Genomic DNA, 23,540 nt, shown 5'->3' on the forward strand with positions numbered 1-23,540 from the left:
TGATATATAGGACAAATTGGAGAAGAAAGAAAACTAGAGACTCAAAATAAGAAAAGCACAAAATCTACAGACTGGATAGAAAGAGAGAAGCAGAAATGGATGTGTATTTCACATGAAGGACATGTATTGGGTCTACAGCAACTCAGGCTTTTCAAGAACAAGGAGCAGGAGCTGGATGTGACTGGGGCCTGTCCCTAACTGTGTATTTCTTTCTCAGGGCCAAGGGTTTCCTTTATACAAGATCCAAAGAAACATGGTAAACTCCATCTTGATTTGAGTCAATACCCAAGGAAGTCCAACACTGGCGGGTAGAAAACAGTGTGTTCAAAACAGGATCCCTGACAGTAATTATGGCTATATAGGATGGTGTTTGGAATCTTACAGCAGAACCCATCAGCTTTTTCAGGGCACTAGTTAAAAGGTAACAATTGAGAACTTGGTGTGTCAAGTCTGGAAGGAAAGTGCAGAGCAAAACAAACAGCCAGAAATTCAGTAATAGAGTTCTGATTAACATGGTAGAAATAGAAAAAAAAAAAGTGAGTCTGTGGGTATTTGTATACCAAGGGCTGCAAGAATAATTACACTGCATGGTTGGTGTGCTTGAGGCTGTTGATGTATTATGTAATTTGGAACTGGGTGCGGCCATGCATGCAGATAGCAGATTTCAAGGAACACAAGGACTGCCCATAGAATAATTATAACAACTTTTATAGGGAGTTCAAATGTGTCCTTAGCAATTTGGGATGGAGTGTACACGTATATATATCAAATACACAAAAGATGCTTATGTCTGAATGGGCACCATCAAGAAGAAAAATAGACAACAATCTTTTCAAAGATTATTATTATTCATAGATTGTAATTGTGGCTCTAAAAGGAAATCTTCATCTTCTGCCCATAGTCAATTGTATCTGATGGAAGTCCTCAGCTTGCAGAAAGTTGATAATATATTGACAAATGAGGAAATCACCCAGATGGGCATTTATGTTGTACTTCTAACCTAACCATCCTATTGTAAAGAGAAGAAACCCAAAGCTGCAAATTTGGGGAAGATTTTTGGCCAAATCATTAAGAGTCCTGCCCTGTAGGTCAAAAGGCTTAGGGCATCATTCAGATTTGTAGATTTAATTTTTCCTTTTACTGCTAATAAATTCAAAGATGTCTGCATATTGTTAATACACATAGTGAGTATATTGCAGTGAGTACATTACAATGGAAAGAGCAGTCTTTGGCTTCAGATGTACCAAGGTTGAATCCCAGCATTCTTACTTATTAGCTGGAAAACACTGGATGAGTTCCATAACTTCTCTGAACCCCAGTTTTCTTATCTATAAAATGAGACTTAGTGAGATTATACACAGATAGTGCCTCACACATACTAGACACAAAATAAATATCAGTTCCATTTCATCTTTAATACTGTTTTAGATTATTAAACTATCTCAGCTAGTGGCATTTATCATCTGTGACATTTAAAATATTAAAGCATTATTAGAACATCTCAAATGTCTAGTATTCAGACAAAGATGTTCTCACATTGAATAATTCACATGGAAAGATTCACATGAGAAAAGTCATTAGGTATGTCTTTGTAAAACAATCACATCAATAAATCACATATTAAGTGGGTTTAGCTAGCCACCTATAGCACATTATGGACATTAATAAGTGTTCATTTATATTAAGGACAAACATAATATCCACAGGGTGAGTCAGCTGAATACCAAGTAAATACATTTTATATTTCCTATGTTGTACCTCAGCAATACTTAGAGCAAAGCCTTGAATCTCACGGGGCTCATTCACACACAGTCTGTAGCTCTTCAATACCTAAAACCCTCATATAGAAATATTGTAATTAAGTTCTACAAGCCACACAGTATATTTAAATGGGAAGTGCTAAAGCATAGTGGCTAATAATACTTGCTCTATTTTTAGATACCCTTGATAGGGCTCTTCAACTTGCTGTGTGATCTTCAACAGGTTACTTGACCCCATGCCTCATTTTCTTGATTGGTAAAATGCGGTGATAATAAACAGCATCTACCTCATACTATGAGGACTGAACGAGAAATTGCTACAATTAAAGCACTTGCTACTTTGGAATCATGATTTTTTCACACCTCTTTCCAAACAAGATTTGTGGGGATTTATGATGTACATGACACTTAGAACAAAAGGGACACAAAGAATAGGAACGCTACTGTAGAAGGTGGTGGTAGTGGAGGCGGGCTCTTCTACTCTGCCATAGAGCTGATCTGCCTCAAGCCCGATCCAGAGCCAAGACCCCTGGTTAAAATCCTTCATGTGTACCTCATCGCCTATAAGATGAAGCTCATTCACTCTACATGCATTTGAGGCCCTTCGTAGGGTAGCCTCTTGCCTACCTTGCCGGAAGCATTCACCCTTTCATTTTTAAAGTTGAAACACCATAGATCTCTAATCTTTTGTTGTACACATTGATCTTAGATTTTTGCTCTGCCTCTTGTTTTTATATATAGTCCCTTCTCCACCCCGAATGCTTTCTTCTCTCTTCCTTAATTCCCATGAAAGACCTTATTGTATGGGAAGGTTTATGAAAGGAAGTCTGGACTACTTGGAAGAAGGTCTCCAAAAAGGCCAACATATTAAAGGCAGTAGAGACTAAGAGGAAATCAGATTTCTCAGGGGATGCCACCTGGGAAGAAGGTAGTCTGTGCAGAGAATCTCCCAGCAAGTGAAGTCTTTAACATAGATAGGAATTTGGAGGTGAATGAAAAAAAGAGGGGTTTGTCACCTCCCAGCCCCAACCACTAAATTAATGTTGAATGTTGATTTATGCTAATGATACTTAGTAATGTAATTCTCTGTAAGAGCATCTGTACAATATTTCAGATATTCCCAGAGGTGCTTAGAGACAGAGGCAGTAAGTCAACCAGATAATATTGTGTGAAATTAATTAAACAGTGACTTTAATATAAGGGAGCTCTGAATTGGAAAATACATCTGTTGCATATAAGCATTTTCTTCCACCAACACCTGTGGTGCTTAGGTTTGCCTAGCATTCTTGTGGTAAAAGATTTTGGAGTAGAAAAAGTTACAATCTTATCCTAATGCATAAAATAAGGTAAAATGGATTGAGGGCAGAATTACACCTATGAAAATTCTTTTATATATTTTCATATGCACTAAAATAAAACGCTATACAATATAACATAGAAATTTGCACATATTGAATTAGTGATAAAGAGTACTATACTCCTTATTTATATTTTAAACTGTGGGTAGATAATTTCAAAGCTGTATTCAGATAATTTTTTTAATTTGGTAATTTTTAATAATGTAATAAGGAAATCTATCATCAAAACAACAATTAGAAAACTGACAGCATGGTCCTACTCAGCCCCAAACAAATGATCCCCCTCAAGCAAAAAAAAGCAATCAGAATTCTACATTCATTATTCTCTTCCTTCCATTTTTCATAGTGTCGTATCTATAGGCATTTTTATAAAAAGGAATATATATATATATATATATATATATATATATATATATATATGTATATATGCAAATTCACTTATAATGTTTTCAATTTTAAAAAGTAAATATCTTATATTTAATTACATGGGCTTTTTTTCAGTTAGCATTTTATTGTAGTTATTGATATATTTGGATCTACTTCTACGTTTTCATTTACTTCAGTTTGACATTCTGTTCTATACTTAAAAAAATTATTTTTTAATGTTTATTTTTTTGAGTGAGAGAGAGACAGACAGAGTGTGAGCAGGGGAAGGGTACAGAGAGAGGGAGACACAGAATCTGAAGCAGGCTCCAGGCTCTGAGCTGTCAGAACAGAGCCCGACACGGGGCTTGAACTCTTGAACTGTGAGATCATGACCTGAGCTGAAGTTGGATGTGTAACCGACTGAGCCAACCAGGTGCCCCTGTTCTATACTTTTTAAAATAATAATCATCTCCCTTTATTTTTTCCATTCGTTTTAAAACAAACACGTCACATTCATTGAATTCCACTCCTCAAAACACATCTTCTGTAGACTTTTAATTTTGTATTAGTTTAGATATATTTTATCTTTTTCTTTGCTCTTAGCATTTGACAAAGCATAAAATATATATTTTTTAATGTTTATTTATTTTTGATAAGAGACAGACTGCAAGCTGGGGAGGGGCAGAGAGAGAGGGAGACACAGATATGAAGCAGGCTCCAGGCACCAAACTGTCCAGCACAGAGCCCCATGTGGGGCTGGAACCCATGAACCATGAGATCGTGACCTAAGCTGAAGTCAGATGCTTAACCAACTGACCCACCCAGGTGCCCCAAGAATAAAATATTTTTTAAAACACCACATATTTATTACAATATCTCCGAAGACTTCTCTATCTTCTTATTTAAATATTTTATCCAAATTCTTCCCAGTGTGGATCTTTGGCAAGTTTCATAGGCTCTGTATATAATAAAGTAGGCTATCTTCTCACATTTAAATAACAGCTAGATATCAGGTCTTAAGTGCTTTTAATACTTGAAAAGCATTCCACTGTTTTCTTGTATCCAACATTGTAGTTGAAAAATCTGATATTAGTCTGATTCTTGTTTTCTTTCTTTTTTTTTTAATTTAATGTTTTCATTTTAATTCCAGTATAGTTAACATACAGTGCTATAATAGTTTCAGGTATACAATATCATGATTCAACAATTCTATACATTACTCAGTGTCGTAATGAGTGTATTTTTTTAAGGATAACTGCATTCTTAATCCACATCACCTATATCTCCTATCTCCACCCATCTCTCCTCCCCTATAGTGAAGAGTCTGTTTCTTGGTTTGCCTCTCTCTCCTCATGTTTTTCCTTTACTGTTTGTCTTGTTTCTTAAGTTCCACACATGAATGACATCATAGGGTATTTGCCTGTCTCTGGCTTCTTTTGCTTAGCATTATATTCTCTTCTTCCATCTATGTTGTTGCAAATGGCAAGATTTCATTATTTTTAATGGTTGAATAACATTCCATTGTATATATGTATGTATGTATACCACATCTTCTTTATCCATCTATAGATGGACACTTGGACTGCTTCTATAATTTACTATTGTAAATAATTTTGCAAGAAACATAGGGGCACATGTATCCCTTTGAATTAGTGTTTTTGTATTTTGTAGGTAAATTCCTAGTAGTGCAATTACTGAATCACAGAGTAGTTCCATTTTTAACTTTCTGAGGAAACTTCACTGTTTTCCACAGTGGCTGAACCAGTTTGCACTCTCACCAATAGTTCATGAGAGTCCCTATTTCTCCACGTCCTCGCCAACACTTGTTTCTTTTGATTTTGATTCTGTCAGAACGTTTAGACATTCTGACAGATGTGAGGTGATATCTCATTGTGATTTTGATTGGCATTTCCTTGATGATAAGTGATGTTGAGCATCTTTTAATGTGTCTGTGGCCATGTGTAAGTCTTCTTTAGAGAAATGTCTGTTCGTGTGTTCTGCCCATTTTTAATTGGATTATTTGTTTTTTTGCGTGTTGAGTTGTATAAGTTCTTTATATATTTTGGATACTAACCTTTTACCAGAGATATCATTTGCAAATGTCTTCTCCCATTTAGTAGTTTGTCTTTTAGTTTTGTTGACTGTTTCCTTTACTGTGCAGGAGCTTTTCATTCTGATGTAGCCCCAATAGTTTATTTTTGCTTTTGTTTCCCTTGCCTGAGGAAACATATCTAGAAAGAAGTTGCTACGTTCATAATCAAAACAGTATGTTTCTTGTTTCCTTGATGTGATCTACTTCCTCGTATTCATTCTTTCATTCTATTAATATTTACTAAATCCCTACTATGTAATGCACTAAGTTAAGCAACTGAGGCATAGGAGTAGACAAGATGCTTAGCCACACATTCTTGAACGTTGCCTTCGCGTGGCATGCAGTTAACATGGGCACACATGTTTTTAAGGCCAATTTTAATGGAAGCGTTACCTTCCTTTCATGATCTTAAAGACTTATGCTCAAAATCTCTATACCTATACTATTTGCTTCACCTGATTTGGTACTCCCAGCTCCAAGTTCCTGCTAAATTGTAATTAACCTCACCTGAAGTGATTTAAAATTCACTTGATTTACCTAGACAAGATTTCTCTTTGTCATAGCTTTTGAAAAGTTATGCAGAAGTAAATTCACACAGAGGTTAATTTTATATAAGAAGAACTCATAATTGAAGGTTAGCAGGGAGGAATTGCTATATTCAACTTCATGTCTCTACCCTGAATTGAGAAAAGTAGAGAAGGCACAAATACTGTTACGCTTCATAATGCTGTTTTCCTCTTTCTAGACAAATAAAATTAGGCTTTGTGGCTGGGAAGAAGTTCTATGCAGCTTAGGGAAAATTATGAAGCAGAAGGAAATGAAGTGAACCAAAGATAAATATTCAAAATATAATCTTGCCCTGGAAGTCTCAAATGTACTAAATCCTCTATGAATTGCGTTTCTTTCCACAAAAAAAATAGGATATGCTCATAGACAAATATATATGCATGAGTTTCATTAGTATACCTTTCTGGATAACCACAGCAAGGCACAGCCATAGACTCCGAGAAGCCAAAAGAAAATAAACCCAGACAGGAAAGAGGGATGACAGTTAGGGTTTATTAGGGAAACCTGTATATCCTTGGAAGCTGTGTGGACTTTAGTTTTAATGGCATAATAGATTTCAACATATATTTTCTTACAGAATGTCAATAATAAAATACTACAGCTTTGGGCCTTCTGGGAACTCAATCATGATAGCAGCTAATTGCCTTTGAGAGGAATATCAACAAGCATGAAGTGTCTCTTCTTCCAATTAAGGTAGACCTACTAGTGGAAACCTTGCACATAACACATAGCCCACCTGACATATATCCCTCTGCCTGCTTGAGGAGCACCTGTTAGCAAAGATTTTATCACATATGTTATAGTTCTCTTATTTATTTAATTTTTAAATGTTTATTTATTTTTTAGAGAGTGAGACAGAGTGTGAGTGGGGGAGAGGCAGAGAGAGAGAGGGAGAAACAGAATCTAAAGCAGACTCCAGGCTCTGAGCTTTCAGCACAGAGCCCAATGTGGGGCTTGAACTCACCAACCATGAGATCACGACCTGAGCTGAAGACGCTTAACCTACTGAGCCACCCAGGGGTCCCTGTGCTTCTCTTTTTTAAAGGGGAAGGACATACAGTGTTCTTATAGAGATCAGGGACTGCCCAAGTTCATTGTGCAGAATTTGTCTGTGCCCTTTGACACTGTGGCACACGACAGAGGCCAGTCTTCTAGTTAGCACCTTCATTTGCTGCTAAAAGACACTAACTACCCGAGAAAGAGGAACTTGCATATGTATGTGTATATTTACTTCCTTTTCTTTTGCTTTATGTTTCCCTAATACTGTACATATCCTCTTCCAACTCATGGCAACTGCAAAAATATATTTTAAATAATTACAAAAGAAGATCAAACAAACATACATACTAGTGAATAATTCTAAAACTAAAGGAAACTTTTGTATTGGTCAATGTCATTTCAATAGAGATAATAAGGTCTATAAATCTAAGAAATACTACACCTTCAACTAATAAAAGGTAGATACTTTCAATGTACCTTGTATGCTATATGAGAAGTTCAGTCACACAGTCTTCAATATGGGGCTTCTAATTTTAAAAACAAACTACTCTAGATAGTTTCTTTATAAGGTAAGGGTTTCTTAGAATAACTTGTGAGTGTGAATACATGAGAAAAATCATTAACAAAATAACTATTTTTATTTCAGCCAAAATAAAGGGAAACATAACATTTTCGTATTTTATATGGAAACAAAAAGGATATCACACATTTTAAGTCTACAGAGCTTACACAGTTTTAAAAAACAGGTATTGAAAACACAATAAGAATGCTTATAGGGGCACCTGGGTGGCTCAGTGGGTTAAGTGTCCGACTCTTAGTCTCGGCTCAGGTCGTGATGTGGTGGTTCATGGGTTCAAGCCATGCATCAGGCTCTGTGTTGACAATGGGAAGCCTGATTGGGATTATCTCTCTGCCCCAGTCCCTTGCCCCTCAAAATAAATAAATTAACTTAAAAAAAAAGAATTTGTATAAACATTGTGTTGGGGTAAAGAATTACAATATAGTGAGCACTGTGTACCTTCCACCTGGTGTAAGTAATAGACGATTCCCATTAAGTGAAGGACCTCACAGGTCCATTGCTGATACCAGCTACTGCCCCTCCCACCTCCAAAGATAAATTGGTTCACCAAATTTAGTGATCATTGCCTCACTCTTCTTCATAGCTTTACCACACTAGTTACTACCCTGAAACATAACATCCTACTTTGCATACTTCCAAGTTCATGTAACTAGATTTGCTTTTTTCCTGTCAGTGTTTTGTCATTAAGATAGATTCATGTTGTTTTGTGCAGCTGTAGCTTATTCACTCTTGTTGTAGAGTGTTACATTATGTGAGTATACCACATTTTTTCCCTTCATTCCACTGTTGATAGGCATTTGGAATTTTCCTAGCATTTCGCTATTATAAACATTGCTGCTGTTAACATTCATGCATGTGTCTTCTGGCTCAGGAGCCCTGAGACACAGAAGCAATAGTTTTTCATAGGTTTACAGCTAGGAGTGGTATTGCTGAGCAACAGGGTATGCATATGTTCAGCTTTATTATAGTAGGCTAAACTGCTTTCCAAATCTGTTTCTTTGAAACGTGGACTTCAAAAATTTTGTTTCCTTGCTAAGCCTTAATATTATGACTTTTTTTAAGTTTATTTATTTATTTTGAGAGAAAGGGAGAGAGAGCAGGGGAGAGGGAGAGAGAGAGAATCCCAAGCAGGCTTTCTGCTGTCAGCACAGAGCCAGATGTGGGACTTGATCTCACAAACCATGAGATCATGACTTGAGCTGAAATCAAGAGTTGGACACTTAACCAACTGAGCCACCCAGGTGCCCCAATGTTGTAAGAGTTTTAATTTTTTCAAATTCTGTATCTCACTCTTGATTTTATTTTATTTTTTATTTTATTTTTTTTAAATTTTATGTTTATTTAGTTTTTGAGAGAGAGAAAGAGACAGAGCGTGAGGGGCAGAGGGGCAGAGAGAGAAGGAGACACAGAATCAGAAGCAGGCTCCAGGTTCTGAGCTGTCAGCACAGAGCCCAATGCAGGGCTTGAACTCACAGACCATGAGATCATGGCCTGGGCCAGAGTCAGGTGCTCAACCGACTGAGCCACCAGGCTCCCCATCACTCTTGATTTTAATGTATATTTCTCTGTTTTTTAATGAGGCTGATGATACATGGTTTCTCATCTGTGATATGCCTGTTGAAGGTATTTCTTGTGTATTTTGTGATCTTTTACTTTGAGCTTATTTTTCCTTGAAGCTTTATCTGTGGAAATCTTTTATGCCTGAGCCAAATGTGGATTCACTCAAACATAATTTGCCTTTTCTCCTGCTACTGATTTAGAAGTTTTATCAAGATGCAAAAACTTAAAACTAAACATTTGGCTTGAGAGTTTGTTTGGATCCCCCAAGTAGAATGAATTCAGGCTGTAAACCATACATGAGGGCTTACTGTGGTTACTCAAATTCTTGGGATTTTTTTTCTCTTCACTCAATGTCAAGATTCAAGGAAGACAATGATTCTTGCCATTTCTTGGGGTGTAGATGGCTTATTGGTAATTTACCTTAAAACAAAGGTACAACCCTTTACATTCCCAGCTTTTCTGGGGCATGACAAGGCACAGTGACGTCACTCTCACTCCCCATGACCTGTAAACATCACTACCCCAACTTCTGCCCCATTTCCTAGAGGGTTCAATAGTCAGCCCCAATGCATCATCTGGCAAGGAACCTAGTCGTCTCCCTAGAGAACATGGAAACCAAGCATCTCAGCTTCACACACACACACAGACACAAAGACACACAGACACACACACACACACACACACACACACACACACACACTGAAACCTTACTGTGATCAATGAATCTGGAATTTTGCAATTGGAAAAATCTAGAAACCATTTTAAATTCACAGACATCTAAGATTTTATTGTGTCATTGAATAGTGCTTTTATTTTCAACTGCATATGGAAGGCACATACATTTCCAAGTTTAGAGGAAATGAAATCTTAATCTAGCCCTGGCATCATGTCCCACATTCCATAATCCCCTTTCTCTTGCCCTATGTCAAGGTCTGGATCATTGCTAAACTGCCCTGAGTCAATTTGCTAAACTACATGGAAAATATTTTTGTGGTCTGGAAAAATTATGTCTTTTTGTAACTGAGCAATCTATTTCCTATTTTTATTTGATTCAAATTCAATTTTTATAGCTTGATGAGCCATTTTCCTAACAATAGTTAACATTTTTTTGAGTGTCTATCTGCCAGACTATATGTTAGTGTGTTTCATCTATTTAGCAAATGCTTGCAACTCTTCCTGATGGCCCAAGGTTGCCTGGCTAGTAAATGCCTGAGGTGTATTCTACATCATCAGGTCACTGCTTCCACACTGACTCTCTACAACACTGCCATGCATTGTGAGCAAGTAGCCTCCCCATTGTTCAAATCCAGCAGGTGACTGCAAAATTAAACTATTTCTTTCGGCACAAACAGATTCTGAATTGTTTGGCGAATAACAATGAAAGAACACTTTATTGTAAACTCTTAATTCACATCCATGCATATGGATGTTTACCCTGAAGCTATGTATTATTTAATAATTATCTGGTTAAATCACTTTATGTATCAATCTATTAAGTACAGAATTGCTGATATTTCTAGCTTTCATGTTATGAACAGCTTCCATTGTTCTCCTGATATTAAAATGTTGACATATGCACACAAAATAGAAAAAGGTTTCCTTTGAATGCCACATAAATGCACAATTAAAAAAGAAGCCTTCAGAAAGGAGTTTGTGATCACAGCCCACTAGACCTTGATATATACATACACGTCTGCCATCTCCTAAACCTGCCTGTGTTCCAGTTTCCTGTAAAATGGGGAGAAGACACATTTAACTTCTCTCAGGTAGAAACGATTTAATGAAGACATGAATGCAAAGCAATTTGGTTTCTTCAGAGCTAAGAATTTTATAAACAAAAGGCATTATCATGATGCTCTTGTTATTATTCACTTGTGCTATAAAAGCCTCTCAAATGCAGCCAAAGTATGAAAAAAATCCAACCACATCGTTGAAAAAGCTTTTATCTTCTTTGCCCTTCTATCTTAGAAGCATTAGTTTAAAAAATGTCTGATGTACTTGACAAGTCAGAAAGAACTATTGTTACAGATGGAAAAGTAATCTATATACAGGTACTGATCCAACAATATGACTGCCAGATATGTAAAATCACTAAAACATAGATGCAGCTAATTGTCAGAATAATTCTGATTCACCTTTAGTTTGCTTGCTTATTGACCCCTTAACTTAAATTGTTTTTTTTTTCCAAATCAACTTTATGTTGGTATAATTTATGCACAGTACAATTCACACAGTGTAACTGTAAAATCAGTGAACTGTGACAGATTTGTAAATCCAAATAATCACTACCACATGGATCAAGATATAGGATATTTTTATCTCATCAGAAAGTTCTCTCGTGCTTCTTTGCATAGATGCAGTTTTAACTCATTAGAAATTAGATCTTATATTTATGTGGATAGTATTATCTTGGATTAAAAAATCCAGTGCCTAAATTCCTGCCTAAGGGATGGGGGGTGGGGGTGAAACAGCTGGAATCAGCAGTTTTTCTACTATTTATGAACTACCATTTCCTCAGAAAGGCCTTCTCCATCTAAATTTTTTTAATGCTTATTTATTTATTTTTGACAGAGAGAGAGAGAGAGAGAGAGAGAGAGAGAATGAGTGGGGGAGGGACAGAGAGAGAGAGGGAGACACAGAATCTGAAGCAGGCTTCAGGCTTTGAGCTGTCAGCACAGAGCCCAAAATGGGGCTCAAACTTATGGACTGCGAGATCATGACCTGAGCCGAAGTCGGATGCTCAACCAACTGAGCCGCCCAGGTGCCCAGGCTTTCTCCATCTAAAGGCTTTTTTATTGTTTCTTGTCATACCCTGTCCTTTTCCGTTATTCCTTTTATCATAATTTGTAATTACATATTTATTGGTGTGTGTCTGTGTGCATGTGCATGACTATGTATGTGTGTATGAGTATACGTGTATTCATTTAATGTTTATATCACCCACTAGACTTAAGACTTTCCACAAGTAGGGATCATATATATAGTTTTTCTATTGCTTATATGTTGTTAATTAATGACTGACACTCTTCTGGCACATAGAGGTACTCAATAATTATCTCTGAATATACCATTACATAGCTGATTCATGTATACAACATTTATTAAGTGCCTACTATAGGCAAGGGGACTGCATTGTACTGAAGAGTTAAAGGTGGAAAAGAATGCACAATAAGGAGAAGCTACTTTTGTCAAATCCATGATTATGTTTCTAAAAACTAACACCTCGGTTATTACCATGTTTAGTCAATTAAGATATATGCTCTTTTAATTAGGATCCAGTTGACAACATGTATGAGGGAAGAAGGGCTACTCTTTGAGAGAGAGTCATGCTGTACATTCAACACATTTCGGAAAAGACTGGCTTTGGCTTCAGACACTCCTGGGTCCTATCTGTGCTATTCACTAGCTGTTAGTCCAGTTATGAGTCACATCATCTCTCTGACCTATGACTTCCGCATTTTTAGAGTGGAGATAATAATAGTTCTAGCCTCATATGGATGGTGTGAGGTTAAATTATTTGTCAATCGTATGTTATCTGAAAGGGAGAAGACAATTGATAGCCAATGCGAGGATGAAGCATAAATGCTGGTGTCAGAAAACCAGAGTTTCAAATCTTAGTCCTACTGAGGACGTAGTCCTCTGTTTGAACCAGAGTTCAAATCTTAGTCCTACTGTGGGCAAGAACTGTGACCTTGGCTAAAGTAACCTCTCATGCCTCAATTTCATCATCTCTAAAAATAGCAATAGTCACAGTCACTTTATAGGATTGATGTGAAATGACTTAATGTTTAGAAAATGCCCTGATACAGACAGACACCTAGTAGGAGCTCAGTAAATGGGAGTTAACACAACTACTCTCATTATCACCATTAAGCTCTCACTGTATACATGGTACCAGGTACTAATTAGTACCGTGACATGTATTAATTTGAAAATATTTCACGTGGCCACAGATATGCCTAAGCGAAGAAAATGTAATTAGTCAAAACTGTATTCCCTAAAGGTGCATTTGAGAATCAAATACAAAATTCTATAGTGAATTATTGTCTATTAATTCAGAGCAGAATATCAATGCAATGGAATGAGTGCAACTGTATTCAAAGGGAAAAACTGTTGATTTCACTATTAGAATTTGAATGAGTAGTTTAACAAATTATCTCTTTCATCTCTGTAGGTAGGCAATACTCACCCAAAGAGCAAGATTGTGAATGGTATTGAGGGTGAATATATAATGGGACAAATCTTAATTTTTAAGACAACCTGTGTGGAAGACATTTGACTGATAAATTGTACATAAAAAAGTCTCAGATTAAAATCTTGCCTGAAATTAAGAGGCAAGCTTGTAGTCGAATTAACATTTGAATTCTAGACTATCTATTCCAGTGTTTACCTTGTTTTATGGAGTATTTCTTCTATCAGTGCTGCATCTGCAGCACTGTTACCCTGCAGCACAGGGTACAGGTACCCTTCTAGGCACTGGGCACACAACAATGAACAAAGCACAACTATTACCCTCATGCAGTTCACATTCTAGAATACAGGATAAGAAGAACAATATCTAGTAGAGCACACTTTCTCTCTATTACCTCATTTAGTCCTTACAGTCCTCTGGGAGCTCAACAGGGCAAATGACATCTCCATTTCATAGGTAAAGAAACTGAGGTTAAAAGTAAGTTACTAGGGGCACCTGGGTGGTTCAGTGGGTTAAGCATCTGACTTCGGCAGGTATGTTCTCACGGTTTGTGAGTTCCAGCCCGGTGTTGGGCTCTGGGCTGACAGCTCAGAGCCTGTTTCGGGTTCTGTGTCTCCCTCTCTCTCTGCTCCTCCCCCACTCGTGCTCTGTCTCTGTCTCTCTCTCTCTCTCTCAAAAATAAACATTAAAAAATTTTTTTTTAAAAATGTAGGTTACTAAACTAGCAAAGCAAACAACCAGGACTAGAGCCTGTATCTTCCGGCTCCAGATCTAGTAGTGTCTTGCTGATTGACAAATCCATGAAAACTGCAAATTTTACCCTTAAGGTAGAGGAGGTGTAATCATATTGACAGCAATAGAGTGAAATACAAGGCAAGAACAAATATTTATCCTTAAGATAAGGATAGGGAACGGTGGTTGGTAACAAAAGACAGATAAAGAGCTGAAGAGTGGGATGCAAGATCAATTGTCAGATGCTGACCCAGAGCCTTACCATGTGGAACACATCAGAGTGACTTCCAGCCTTCACCAATTCCATCTCTCTGATGACTTTCTTATGAGGCTACTGTGTCCCAGTGTAACAGGGCAAGCCAGAGGTGCCAATTAGCAGTCATTCCCATAGCCCAAGCAACCATCAAATAATGACTAATGGGAGTTGGCATATCCTTACCATTTGCCCCTTAGGTGGGATAACTGTGAGGAAGGGGTTCCCACACTGCCTGTTGGAATTCCCCATGAGGATTCAACTCCAGTTATCAGGATGGCTAAGTCAGGTGATATATCCTTTACTGCTTCCTGTCTTTTCCTTGTCTCACTCCCCAATCTCTTACCAATGATTCTTGGGACTAACTCCAAATAAATTCCCTACAGTAAAATCTTCGAGCCACATTTTCTGGGGGAAATCAAGACTAAGGCACAGATTGATTTGCCAAAGTAAGAGTACCCAGCCAGTAGCTTTAGAATTAATGGGTCCATGTCAAAGCCATATCTGATATATCCAAAAATCTCTTGCAAATGGAATGTTTCACTCTGAACAGAGTGTATGCACCATTGTCTGTCGGGCCTTTTGTCTTTAAGGGCTTCACTGTAAGCATTCTCCAAACATGAATGCTCCCAGGGATATGTAATGTAGTGTTTGCTTACAAGTCGAATGGGAATTGTGTCTTCATTAACAAAACAGAATCAGATCACAGTTAAGGCTTGTCCCTCCTTTCTTCATTGCCCTCACCACAAATGTTTTCTGTCCACCTCTTCCTATATTCCTGCCTTTCTCCTTCATTTCCTCCCTCATTTTCTTCCTTTCTTCCTTTATCCCTAAAGTATATATAATCTTACGAAAATCATAGCCTTTTTGGAAGAAGATTTTTTTAGTTAAGAAGGTAGGCAGATACAAGAAAGCTGATGAACATCATCTTTCCTCTCTCGATGTCTTCTGCTTTCTAAACCTCTCAGAAGATTTGTGGAGGTAGGTAGAAGTACCAAGTAAGAAAAAAATTATTAGTATTGAGCTATACCTAGAGCTCTTTTTTATTACCCAATACAATATGCATAGATTCTTATTAAGAAAGAAAATCCTCAGTGAAGCAAATAATCCATTTCATTTTCCAAATGAGCACAGTGTAGCTAAAAGAAAGAACAGAATTAACAATAGAATTCGCAGTCCAAACCCCTTGTCATTTCCTTCCTTAGGAAAATGAACACAGGTGGAGAATGTATTACTTTCATTATAAGGTAGAAAAACTAAACTTGCCCGTCTTTTTGTATTTAACTCCCAATTGGCATAGAGCCATTGCTGTCTCATTCATTAGATTATCAGAGCTCAAACAACCACCTACCTATCTTTGCACTTGGGAACAGAACACACTTTCTTATTTTATTAAAAACAGAATCATTGGTATAAGAAACAATACTAACATGTACTTCATAAAGTCAGTCCTGGCCCATCATCATAAATAACTGCCCACATGTAGCAAACAGATGAAAGCCCTTTCATTCTATTCCTTGAGGTAAGTTCTATAATCACAAAATAAACCAGGTCAATTATGTGCTCCTTAGAAACAAAAGACATAACAAAAGTAAAATATGCAAATAATTTATTAATGGCAAACTTTATCAATTAAATTTCATGTGAGGTGTGCTGGAAAATATGATTTTATTAATTGCAATATTACCTCAAATTGGAATTCTTTCTCTTTTTCAATGCCAATGTATTAGAAAACTACAAGAAAAAAAATGGTTTCACTGCCAAGAAAGTGGATTATGTTACATGAAGTATATTTCAAAAGTATTTCAACTGTTATATTGAAGTAAAGACCAAACAAAGACATGGAAGTAAAGCCATCTCTAAATAACAGAAGTGAAATAAAACTTGGGTCCTGGCTGCTCACAGTGGGAAGCCAGTCTCCTGAGTATATGTCAGCATGACAGGAGACATACCAAGTCAATGGACAAAACTGGATCATGCCCTGGGATGTCAATGTTACTCAGTGGCAAGTAACTTAGAGTACCATTTACTGTTTAACACACACACACACACACACACACACACACGAAATAACATACATTTAGTATTTATGTTAAGGCACACTCACTCTACTTTTGATACTATTTTCTCTATTGTTATGGTAAATGAGGCTACAGTAAACTCAAAGTCATAGAAATGGTGTAAATTTGAATGCAAACCTTTTAAAACTTCTTAAGATAAAATATTACCATTCAGGTAAGTTTTGTAATTACAGTTGGTCTGTTTGGGCTCTTGCCCAAACTTCTGGAGGGCAAGCTCACTGCTCTGGCCTTAAGAAGTGTTTTAGAAAAAACGGAAAAGAACTTATTGAGCTTGGTTATTAGTGACTGCAAGAATTTCATCATACTTTTGCTCTTTGCATGTAAAAAGTTAACATTAGACCTAAAATTGGGCCCTTTGGTCTTCAATATTTAGATTTGTGTCATAAAGCCAGAAATGTGTTCTGCATCAGATTCCACTTCACTTGTCTCAGGTAAAACATATATTAAAATTTTGATTAAGTTAAATTAAGTGTCCATTGGGCAGCAGGAGACTGAGGGGAAGGGTCAGTTAACTACCATAACTCACACCGAACGTTGGGTTACATAATAGAAAAGTGGGAATCCCTTCCAACAGGTATGTGGCACCTCACTTCTGAGACTCATTTCCTTCCTCTCTGCAAAATGTGATAGATTGACTATTCATTCAAAAGACACTTACATAGAGATTACTGGCTGCCAATGGCTATTCTTAGCAGTTTGCATGCATTGACACATTTAATCTTATGGCAAAGATCTGAGTTACAAGTGCCATGAATAATATGCAAACTAAATCCAGCTAAGGAAATAGAGGTAGATGGGAGTTGGGTGTTTTAGATAACCTGGTCAGGATATGTAATTTTTTTTCATATATTATGTATTATATTGGGAATTGGCTGTTTATATAGGAGTAACATCTGAGTTATCCTGTCTAAAGTAAGGGACCATCCATGTAACTGTCTAGGAGAACACTGCTTCAGGCAGACAGACCAGCAAGTACAGAGACTCAGGTAGAAATATTCTTGAGGTGCAGGGAACTAGCAAGTTGGTCAGCTTTCCAGAGGGAAGCTAGCACAAAGACTAGCTGGCAGAGACTAGAGGAGCAGGTGAGATCAGAGAGGAAAAGAGTTTTGGTTTACTCCATATTTGGTGGAAAACGAAAATGACTCACCACCAGCCTTTCTAACCTAGCCTATTCCTTTACTTGATCATGATAAGAATTTACATATATAATTTTTTTAATGTTTTTATTTATTTTTGAGACAGAGAGAGACAGAGCATGAGCAGGGGAGGGGCAGAGAGAGAGGGAGACACAGAATCCAAAGCAGACTCCAGGCTCTGAGCTGTCAGCACAAAGCCCGATGTGGGGCTCGAACTCACGGACTGTGAGATCATGACCTGAGCCAGAGTCGGACGTTCAACCGACTGAGCCACCCAGGTGCCCCACATATATAATTTTTTAAACAATTTTTAACAATGCCCTGAATCTTTTACCTTTGTTTATACATTCTTTTCAGGAATGTCTGTCTCTCCAGCAACCCTGTAAATACATCCTTCCTCATAAGCCTAGACTTAATTTTCTAAGAAGAATTCTATCATTTGGCATCTAGTGAGTTTTTATAATATGCATAATTCAAATAACTTCTATGGAAGAGGCAGCAAAGGTAGAATAGAAGCCAGAGTTTTCAAGATCTTCTTGGGACAAAAAGATTTATAAAATTAAAAACTTCAGATCTGTGTAATACAGTATATAAGTCTACCATGGAGGATATGACCACATTAGCTAATTTAAACCATGGGAACATTACACACTGCATTACTTAGAACAGCTTCAACATTTAATAGATATGATGCTCTGTAGTATACTGTATGTGCTAGCTCATGTTGTCTTAAATTTTTTTTCCTAAGGAAAAAGATAAAGAGTATAGATTGTGTCTTGTCACAAAACTGGATTCTAATCCCACCCCCAGGGTCATTTCTTCTGATAGACACTAAAGTCAAAGGGTCGAGGACCAAAGGTGTTTAAAACCAGAAAAAAAGAAAGAAAGAAAGAAAGAAAGAAAGAAAGAAAGAAAGAAAGAAAGAAAGAAAGAAAGAAAGAAAGAAAGGAAGATTGGTCCAATAAAAAAAAAAAAAAACAGAAAATAATAAGTATTTAATACAGTGTCTCCAACATGTATTATCCTTGCTTCCATAATTATTAAATTTAATACTCATAAAAATTATATTTGAAAATAAAGTTGGTGGTAATTCCCAAGTATGCCCCAAATTGCTGAGAAATCACAGCCAATCATTAGTTAAGTAGAATATTTATAAAAAAAATAATTTCAAAAATAAGCTTGAAAAATCCTTTTTTAAAAAAGTATATTTATTTTGAGAGAGACAGCATGAGCAGGGGAGGGGCAGAGAGAGAGGTGGATAGAGAGAGAAATCTAAGTAAGCTTTACACTGTCAGCATGGAGCCTGACGTGGGACTCAAACTCATGAACCGTAAGATCATGACCTGAGTCAAAACCAAGAGTCAGGCGCTAAACTGAATGAGCCACCCAGGTGCCCCAAACTTGAAAAACCTTTAAATTTTTTATGGGAAAAGTATATTTAATGTGAGAGGTGAATGTATTTTACTTTGCATGCTGTAATGCAGATGAGTCCTTCCAAATGGGGAGTGCTGGGACCCGTTCCCTTCCAAAGCAGCTCTACCTGGCCCTGACTTTGTAGCTGGTGAGCCTAGAGGTGTCACTTCTCAGAGCCTCTTTTTTTTTTTCTTACTACACAATAGAAAACAGAATACTTGCCTTGTTAGATGATTCTGAAAAATAGAAAAAAGACATGCAAATTACTTGAATTTATGTCAGACGCCTAGCAGAACACTCAATAATAACTGGTTGCTATTATTAATTATTATTATTATTATTATTACTATCATTATTATCCTCATCAATCATTATCTATGTCTGTTTTAAGTGAGTTTGCCTTAAGGTTCCCATGAAAGCTGTCATCTCATCAAACTGTATCCTTTATACCCCTTCACGGCATGGAGTGCTGCCATACATGTACTTGTTCCAAAAGACTTTAATAAATGACATTTAAATTGAGGGACGAAAGTCATAAGTTGGGAAGAATAGAAAATTATTATTGGAGTTAAATTGGCACATTAAAAGAAAGCTACCATAAATGCCAGGTTGGGGGCTGAAACAAAAAGTCAGTCGGTGTTGTGATTATCCATAGGAGCTGGAAGGGGAATATTTGCATGCCCCATGTTGTGTGGAGGTAAGGCTATTTTACTCCACAGCTTATTACAGGATTGGTGATATATACAGGGACTGTGTTATCTGGCTCACTACATGGACTTAGAAAGCATTTAATAAATGAATGGATTTTATTAGCTGCAAAGCACTAATGATAATTTAATATCCAAATCCATTCATTTTACTTTCTAGCATAAGCTTAGCAGATACCCTTTTCTTAATCTTGTTATAAATAAATCTTTCTGTAGTCATTTCCTTTCTTTGGTTCTCCTTTCCAGAAATCTTGCTTAAATAATTTGATTTGGAGTTAGAGCTGGCCTAGGTATAGTTTGGCTAAAATGTAAAATAATTTGTTAGTAGGGATTAAACTGTATTCAGAAAAGAGTTAAGCTATAAAGATAGAAAGAAAATGTAGCATTTTGAATATGCAGTTGGGGCCAGCAAACTATTCTTGTAAAACCTGGAAGCATGCTGAGAAGTAGAAATCCCTGCTATTAGCTTCTTAGAGCAGGTAAAACTGTGAATAAGGACCAGATTGAGAGAGAAGTCCTAAGGAGACAGTATGTACCTTTTGTTATCTTTGGCTTCTACAACCTGAGCTTTTATTATATTTTTATTCATTTAGGAAATTTATTTTTTTGGGATTTTTTAACGTTTATATATTATTTTGAGAGAGAGAAAGACAGAGTGTGAGTGGGGGAGAGGCAGAGACAGATGGAGACACAGAATCTGAAGCAGGCTCCAGGCTCTGGGCTGTCAGCACAGAGCCCGACATGAGGCTCAAACTCACGGACCATGAGATCATGACCTGAGCCAAAGTTGGAGACTCAACTGACTGAGCCACCAGGTGCCCTTGACCAGGAAATATTAATAAACATTTAGCCTTAGGGTAGTCAGAGAAATGCACATTGAAATCATAGGTGATACTATTTCCACCCCAATGTAAAGTATAAAATATTAAAGGGTTAGTGCTTCCTATGATGGTCAGGAAAAGTTTCCTAATAGAGGTGGCATAGAACATTAGGAGGAGTTCCCAAGAAGGCAGAGGGGAGGAATTATTTTATTTATTATGTCAAATTACGGAATTTAACTTAAAGACACTTAAAATTCATTCTATTTCCAGAATTCTAAGATTCTTCAGATTTATTTATAGAAGGAACATTTTAAAGTAATATCCATAATAAACATATTGAAAGTATTCACTGAAGAGTCACTATTATAATAATGATGTAACCAGTATCATACTTGAATTAGACATTAGGTTTATAAGACTGAAACAGTCCATGGCCCAACAAAAGCAGTCAGTTTAATTTTGCAGATTTATTTTATTAGAAGCAGGTAGTAGTGGCAGGTCCATCCATGTGGACACAATGCCGCTAACGCAGAGGGGCTCTATTGTGACCCTTTGGCACCAGAAAGACCAATTTAAGATACAATCATTATCTTTGAACAACAGCATATTTTGTGAAGATAATTTATTTGGAGTCAAAAGACCTGAATCCAAGTGCCACCTCAGTCTTTTATTATCTGTGGGAGCCTACACAACTCATGGATTTTCCAGAATTTCAGTTCCAGTGGTGTGCATACCAGCTTATGGGAGCCAATTGTGAACATCTCTTCCTGACTCTAAGCTCAGTGATATTACATTAGTAGACTGAAATGAGGAATGGTGGGGTGTGTTTATATCAAAGAAACTAGCAACCGTGGCTCCTCCTTTCCAAAAGAGTTCCTTGAAAACACGTACCAGTATACCACTGGGTTAAACAATGTGTTGTTAAAGAATTACATGTGATAGGACTAAGGGATATAAAAGTGCCTTGCGAAACCCAACATGTATTTGTTGTGTGAAGGTTTTGTCAATAATATCATTCTATGCCTAGTGTTTTGACAGCTCAAACCTTGAACAAATAGTTGTCAAAGACATCCTTTATTGAGTTGTGAGAAGAGGGTAATTAATGAAGGCTGAAATAGGCTTTCTAGAACTTGAAACTTTCTGCAGGTGCAGCAAATCATGAACAAAGGATGGGAGATAAGGGAACAACCTGAATCAGGAAAGGGAGCACATAAAGCATTCTGAAAAATAAATAATACCAAAATGTGAGGGCACATAAATTTTAGGCAGAACTACAAATAGTCTAAAAGATATCTTTTATTTTTTTTTAACATTCTAGAAAAGCCTGACAAGATCTTTTGCAATCATTTTTTTCTTCTTATTTCTTTACCTGATATTGAATCAAGTTGACTGTTCCTACCAAAAATGAATACATGGAAACGTGTTTGCATTATTAACAATCACATGCACAATGTTTATGCATGAAAAGATGAAATATAGGGGCACCAGGTGGCTCAGTCTGGTAAGCCTCCAACTGTTGGTTTGGTCTCAGGTCATGATATCACCATTGTGAGATTGAGCCCTGCAGTATCCGTGCAGAGTCTGCTTGGGATCCTCTCTCTCTCTTGCTCACTCACTCACTCAAAATAAATAAATAAATAAATAAATAAATAAATAACCTTTTTAAAAGAAAATATGAAATATAATATTAGAATATTTTAGGAGTAATTACATATGTAACGGGCATGTAGTGGTGAATAAAGATTTCAAAGTGTTCTTTAAACTGAGAAAGTGTCCTTTAAACTGAGATGAGGGTTGGAGAAGATGATGGAAGATTTTTGGCACTTAAGTGATGAAAGGCCTTACCAGGGAAACATAAGTAATTCTGAACTCCCACCCACATGGTTGTAGTCAATGTCATGATGCAGACTGGGACCCCTCCAACCTTTTCTATTTTCTCCTGTTACAAGCACTTAGAACCATACAACTAAAGAAAAAATAAAAACTTGCTATCAGCATTATGAAACAAAGAGCAATTCTTATTTCTCTTATTTATAATTCTTCTTTCTCCCCTCCCCCCATTTATTAAAAAATGTTAGTATTTGAAAATAGGAATAGTCATGAAGGAAAAACCTCATATTATATATAAACATAATGCTGTATAGATGATAAAACATTTTTAAAAGTGAGATTAGAGTATTGAAATCATTATCAGGGTGTCAAAAAATATTAAGTGGTAAATGCAACAAAAAATCACCATCCCTGAAACACATTTTTGTCATGAACTGTCTTATGAGTAGAACCTTCAACTTCTTTCCTTTCACCCTCTCAGCCCCTGGTCCTCCTCCTTTCTCTGTTCCCCTCTCCCTCCTTCCTTCCTTTTTCCTTTCCCCAGTAAGTCATTGCTTTCCTTCACTCTCCCCTCCAACCTATCATCTGTTTAGTTCATAATTACCTTTATAAAGGTCATTTTATAAGACACAGATCTGATTATAACACTCTGGTTGAAACTGTGATATTACATATACAATAAGAGCCAATCCTCCCCCAACTGTATCCCAGGCTATCTTTCCCCTTGTGTTTCTTGCCTCTTTTTTCTCAGTGTACCCTAAGCTTCAAAAACAAATCTGCAAGATAGTTCCCACGTGTCTTAACACTTCCAGCCTCCGCTAAAAAGGAGGCAAAATGTGTAGCAGAAGAAGCAGGGCAATTAGCATAATCAAGATAACAAACCTTTCCATTTTCCCTGAAAGTTTCTTCTCGTCCCTCTGTCCCTCTGTCATTCCTCCCCCAGCCCCAGAGAACTATGAATCTGCTTTCTGTTACAATATGACCATTAGGTAAATCAGTATACTTCATGAAGAAATTCCCTGGGAAGAAGGGGAGGAAGATGGTGGCAGAGTAGGAGGACCCTACACTCATCTCCTCTCACAAACACAACTAG

At 36.9% G+C, this 23,540-nt stretch overlaps 1 protein-coding gene and 1 long non-coding RNA gene across 20 annotated transcripts in view; one reads left to right on the forward strand and one right to left on the reverse strand.

Moving 5' to 3' along the window:
* The window catches only part of LINGO2 (leucine rich repeat and Ig domain containing 2), a 429,471-nt gene that overhangs the window by 385,046 nt on the left and 20,885 nt on the right, over window positions 1-23,540 (reverse strand). For 4 of the 19 annotated variants that reach the window (XM_042964796.1, XM_042964794.1, XM_042964788.1 and 1 more), the window contains exon 1: window positions 13,673-13,748. The exons of 14 other annotated variants lie outside the window; for them this stretch is intronic. The gene's annotated coding sequence lies outside the window, so the exon portion shown is untranslated. Of the gene's footprint in view, window positions 1-10,971; window positions 11,011-13,672; window positions 13,749-23,540 lie in introns of those variants that run through there. One more of the 19 variants, XM_042964784.1, reaches the window with a different exon arrangement.
* LOC122233176 overlaps window positions 13,852-23,540 on the forward strand; it is a 52,356-nt gene continuing 42,667 nt past the window's right edge. Inside the window, exons 1-2 of the long non-coding RNA XR_006210671.1 lie at window positions 13,852-13,930; window positions 16,914-16,971. This is a non-coding gene — a long non-coding RNA (uncharacterized LOC122233176). The remainder of the gene's footprint in view (window positions 13,931-16,913; window positions 16,972-23,540) is intronic.

The sequence above is a fragment of the Panthera tigris genome, chromosome D4 (genome assembly GCF_018350195.1).
Source record: "Panthera tigris isolate Pti1 chromosome D4, P.tigris_Pti1_mat1.1, whole genome shotgun sequence".
Lineage (NCBI taxonomy): Eukaryota > Metazoa > Chordata > Mammalia > Carnivora > Felidae > Panthera > Panthera tigris.